Source organism: Tenrec ecaudatus, chromosome 3 (genome assembly GCF_050624435.1).
Source record: "Tenrec ecaudatus isolate mTenEca1 chromosome 3, mTenEca1.hap1, whole genome shotgun sequence".
Classification (NCBI taxonomy): Eukaryota; Metazoa; Chordata; class Mammalia; order Afrosoricida; family Tenrecidae; genus Tenrec; species Tenrec ecaudatus.
Window position 1 is genome coordinate 121,467,128 of NC_134532.1, and position 6,000 is coordinate 121,473,127.

Consider the following 6,000-nt stretch of genomic DNA (forward strand, 5'->3'; position numbering starts at 1 on the left):
TTGGGGACATTTGTGAGCAGACTGTTTTTGGTATCGTCGAATGATGAGGCCTCACATGTCTACTGACCTGTAAGCAACTTGTAACTGAATTTCACCATTCTGGCTCATTTTCCCAGTGCACACAGCAGTGAGGGCCATAGAAACAGAATGGGAGCTACGTATACAATTGTAACTACCAGGGGCTCTGTGTCCAGGCAGAGTTACAGTCTCGGAAACCCATAGGGGTTGGTCTACTCTGCCCGAGAGGCTTGCTAGGAATCGACATGGCGTTCATAGCAGTAAGCCTTTTCTTCTTTTCTTTTTCTTTTCTTAGGACTCACCTTATAAGCTAGGGAAAACGGATGAAAATAATGGTCAAAATATACATCATTTAAGTAAATATATCCAAAATGTTATTTTAAACTATGAATAAGATGTTAATTATAATTTTTTAAATTATTAAAATGATAATTACATTCCTTTTACGAAGTATTTGAAATCATATGCGCATTATATCCCAATAGCCAATGGCAATTTAAATAGGTGAATTTTGAATGCTCAATAAGCCACTCTGTTCAATGGATAGCACATTATACTCCACAACTTTAAGACTTGCAACTGTGGCTGCTAGATTTCCAAAAACACTCATTTCAATCAAAATCCTAGAGATCCTGATTCTGAGATTTAATTGCTCCTTCTACTAATTAAAACCCATTGCTACCCCACACTGAATATACAGGAGGGGCACAGCAATACAGAACCAGTTCTTAATGATGCTGGTCCAACTGTCCACTTAATTCCTCAGAATAAAGATAAAGTGTGTCAAAAGCATCATCATAAAGGAAGAATATCATAAATTACAAAGCAATGACCACACTAGAGTAGTAAAAGCCTACTCTCTGGGTTTGTGCTAAAAAAATCCAACTATGTGTTTTAATCTAATAGCTTGCTTATGGGCACAACCAATGTTTATGCTTGGTGTCAGTGGTGAGTTGTCCATCAACAGTGTCGTTATCAGGAGCAGGTTACAAATTCAGAAAGAAGTAAATTTTGTTTCTGAACTAAATGGCATCAGCATTCTCCAGCTCTTACACTATTCGTGTTGGAGGCCTTTTCTAACAAAAGATCATTCATTGTGAACAAAAATAAACTTACCACAGAAATAAATCCATTCTTTATTATATGAAAATCAGGCCTCTGTGCTATGACCCCAATTTAAAACACATATGATAATAGTTATTATGTGACGGCATGTATCTGCTAGAGGAAAATAAGTCATTTGTTGCAAAGCAAATAAGAATTCTATGTGACAAGATGACAAGTGTATATAATTGATTATTAGCCATAAAAACGAACACACACTGAAAATGTCATACCAATTACATTAACATTGAAATCATTCTAGTTATAAGTAAAATTTAATTGGAAAATATTAAATAATCTCATCTATCAAGTTCTTTCACTCTGTGATAGAAACCTTTTCATGTTTATCTTTATTCTACTCTAAGCACATTGAGAGAGAGAGTTGTAATGAAGCACCTTTGTTACTCTAGAATAACACGCTTAGGGTCTAGAAGATTGAAATCAAACAATTCTCGACTTACAACCTATATCTGCTGGCTCTGTAGTAAACTGTATGCAGGTAAGAAATAGCCTGTGCCTAGATGAGAAGGCTTACCCACTCATTCATTCATTCATTCATGAGGTCAGTTATTCAGTCACGTACGTATTCTGTTTTTAATTATTTGAATACCTTTTGAATCTGAGATCCCTCTGTCTGGAAGTACATACAGGAGAAATATAATCTCAAATATATATTGCATAAATCTTTTCTTATGTTTGAATTTCTTAACATACAAGAGGAATAAACTAGACCAGTGGTTTTCAACCTTCCTTATGTTGCGACCCTTTCATGCAGTTCCTCATGTTGTGGTGACCCCCAACCATAAAATTATTTTTGTTGCTACTTCATAACTGTAATTTTGCTACTCTTATGAATCATAATGTAAATATCTGATATGCAGAATGTATTTCCATTGTTACAAATTGAACATAATTAAAACAGTGATTAATCACAAAAACAATATGTAATTATATAGTGTGAAATATTTATTTCTAATAAATGAAATTTTGTCTTGAAGCATGGTTTAGCATGAGTAACAGTCTTCACACTGGGTACTCATATGTGGGCAATTCTACTTGTGGTGGACCCGCCTGGAAATGGATAGAAGAGTTCCTGAGACCATCAGAAATATGTGCTTTCCCATGGTGTTAGGCGACCTCTGTGAGAGGGTCCTTCGACCCCCAAAGGGGTCACAACCCACAGGTTGAGAACCACTGATCTAGACCATGACAGTATTCTCTGACAGCACTTAAGATGGCCCAGCAACAGTGGTGGGTCTGGCAGACCACACAGGAGTAAACTAAGAGAGAGACTGAGACAGAGAGGACTGCCACCTGGTCCACTAAACCTCGAGGACGACATTCCTACTGAGAGCAGCTCACGCATGGAGAGGTCCATTGGGCTGGCCCCACCAGGAGACATAATGTCCCCTCACTGACACACAGGGTTACAGGGGACAGCGCTGGAGACAGAGTGGGAATTGTGCCTGGTTTGACAACCCCCCACCCCCAACACACACACACACACACACACACACACACACACACACACACACACGCACGCACAGCGGAACGAAACATGAAGGGAGCGGGGCAGAGCAGCAAGGGGAGCCAAACAATGACATCCCCGAGGAATCCCAGAAACAGAGCTCCAAATCAGGGGCCAGGCGCAGCCCTTCCCCAGACCCGATTGGAAAACATTCAGAAGGCTCAGCAAACAGCCCTAGATCTATTTAGGGGGGTTCTATTTTTACATTCTCTTTCTGCCTCCCCCCCCCTCCCCGCTTTTCTTTCTTTCTTTTTTTGTTTTCTTTGTCTCATGTCTATCCATACAAGATAAGCAGGATAACCCATCCGGGAAGAAAACAATGGAGCCAACAGCTCTGAGGGGACATGGGAGGGGAGGAGGTGGGAGGAAGGGAGTGGGGAGCCAACACACCCATGGACAAGGGAACAATGAGACCTAAGATCTATGGTGATGAGGGCCTAGAATGCCTGTTGGGTTTCATCAAGTGCAATATAGCTGAGAGGAAGTGCTGAGAGTCAAATGAAAGTTGAACATGTTAGTGGGACAGGAGGGAAGTAGAAAAGGACTAGAGGAAAGAACTAGGAGGCAAAAGAGATTTATAGAGGTATATAGACATGCACAGATGTAAACACATTAATAATATGTCATTATATATGGATATGTAATGATAGAGAATATAAATATATAATAATAGAGATATAGGTCTATGTACATATATTTAAATGTTAAGTAGTAAGGTAGCAGATGGGCACTTGGATCTCTACTCAAGTACTCCCTCAATGCAACACTTTGATCTAATAACCTGGCATTCTGTGATGCTTACCATCTCAACACCATCACTGAAGTCAAAATGGGTGCATTAAATGTGGGGAAGAAAGCTCATGGTGCCCGGATATTAAAAGATGTATCATCTGGAGTCTTAAAGGCTTGAAGATAAACCAGTAGCCACCTATCAGGGAAGCAACAAAGCCCACATGGAAGAAGCACACCAGCCTATGTGATCACAAGGTGTTGACAGGTTAAGGTATCAGGCATCAGAAGACCCAAAGCAAACAAATATATCGATGCAAATGATGGGGTCGGAATGGAGACCCAAAACTCATCTGTAGATAATTGGACATTCCCTCACAGAAGGGTCACAGGGAAAGAATGAGGCAGTCAGGGTGCAGCACAGCACCGATAGAACACACAGCATTCCTCTAGTGCTTTAATGCTTCCTCTCACTGCACCCCCCAACTATCATGACACCAGTTCTACCTTACAAACCTGGCTACACCAGAGCACGTAAACTGGTATAGATAAGAGCTCTGACACACGTAATCGAGGGTACATAAATCCCCCAGGAACAGCAATGGGAGTAGTGATGCCATGAGGGTAGTGGGGAGGTGGCGGGGGAAAGGGGGAGAAACAGGGAACTGACTTCAATGACCAATGTATAAATTCCCCACTTCTCCAGAGGGATGAGCAAGGGTTATGTGGTTGAAGGGAGACAGCAGGTGGTGTAAGATATGAAAATATTAATAATTTATCAGGGGTCCATGAGGGTGGGAGGGTGGGGAAGGGTGGGAAAAAAGAGGAACTGATACCAAGGACTCAAACAGAAAGAAAATATTTTGAAAATGTTGATGGCAACATATGTACAAATGTGCTTGATACAACTGATTGTTATAAGAGCTATAAAAACCCCTGATAAAATGATTTCAAGTGGGAAGAGAATGCTTTGAAAATGGTGATGGCAGCATATGTGCAAATGTGCTTGGCACACTGGATAAATGTATGGATTGTGATAAGAGATCGAAGAGCCCCGTTACAAGTATTTAATAAAAAGAAAGAAAGAAAATCTTGTGGACAACAACAGGACTCCCTTGATTTAGTTATGTCATCAGACCGGATTCATCAGTCCATTCGAGAAGGACACCTTGTTTGTGGAAACAGCGAGCAGACAAGGGTACAGGCGATCCTCAGGATGTAGGTTGTCACAACGGCCACGGCGATGGACTCCGACTGACTAGCGATGTGAGGACAATGCAGGACTGGACAACATGCTACATTGTTTCCATGGACTAGAGTCAACTACCGTGAATTTGCTGGGCTGCATTTCGACAGGTTGTTTCAAATCACCAGGCACCCCACAGGAGAAAATGGGACTGTGGACTAGCATCGAGCTATCTTATAGTCTTGAAAACTCAGAGGGGAAGCTCTGCCCGGTGCTGTAAGAGCAGGATGAGTCAGCATCCACTCCATGGCAGAGAGTTTGTTTATCCCTTCCGTCTACATGTGATAACACAGCAACAGGTACATCCACTTTTCCCCACCCCATCCCCCAACAGAGCTTCCCAGGAGGCCCTCACCCTGACTATGGCCAATCACCCTTTGAATCTACAACTGTGAGATGCACGAGTGTGCTATCATGTAATAGCCCTCGCCATATACCTAGCTCACAATACCTATTGATAGACTTATGTAAAGCGTGTGTCAGGGTGAGCTGATTGTCCTCTGGAGAAACTAAAAACCCTACTAAACTATCTTACTGAGGCAAAGGAGGAAGGGTTGTTCCCTGAAGCCAGTAAACCAAGCACACAATGGAGAGGGACAATAAAAGGTGTCCCTGATGAGAGCTTTCCACTTTCATTACCATCCTCTAAATTTTATTACCCTCCCCCCTTTAATTGTCTCTTCCTCTGCCTACTCTCTGCACAAGTTATTTGGTGAATAGACATGGTTACCCAATTAGTATTTAATCCTGGGAAAGAGAACTTTCTCCCAACTTCTCCCAAGTCATAACCTGGGGCACGCATGGATGCAATCTGACATTCTCCAATGGATGTGAACTTACTCCAGGGCACCTAGCCTGATAATTATGGGTCCCATCCCACTCACCCTCGCCCTACTTATCGGTCAGCAATATACACCTGTGGATCGTGCCATTAGAAGTACCTGATGTGTGCGCTGCTGCAAATGGTCCTTCACTAAGAATTTGTGAAACAGTGACATTGCAAGCACCATCTATGCCTCATGGATAATATGTATATATCTCTCCTCAGTGATCTGTAGATAACTATACATTCAAAAATGCAACATCTGGATTGGAGGAAGACATGCAGATAACAAAATCTTCCTTGCTGACTGTGAGGAGGACTTGAAGCACTTGCTGATGAAGATCAAGGATTGCAGCCTTCTGTATGGATTACAACTCAATGTAAGGAAGACCAAAATCCTCACAACTGGACCAATAGTTAGCACCGTGATAAATGGGGACACGATTGCAGTTCTCAAGCATTTCGTCTTGCTTGGACCCGCAATCAATGCTCATGGAAGCAGCAGTCAAGAGACCAAACAATGAGTTGCTGCATAATGTAAGCCTGCTGCAA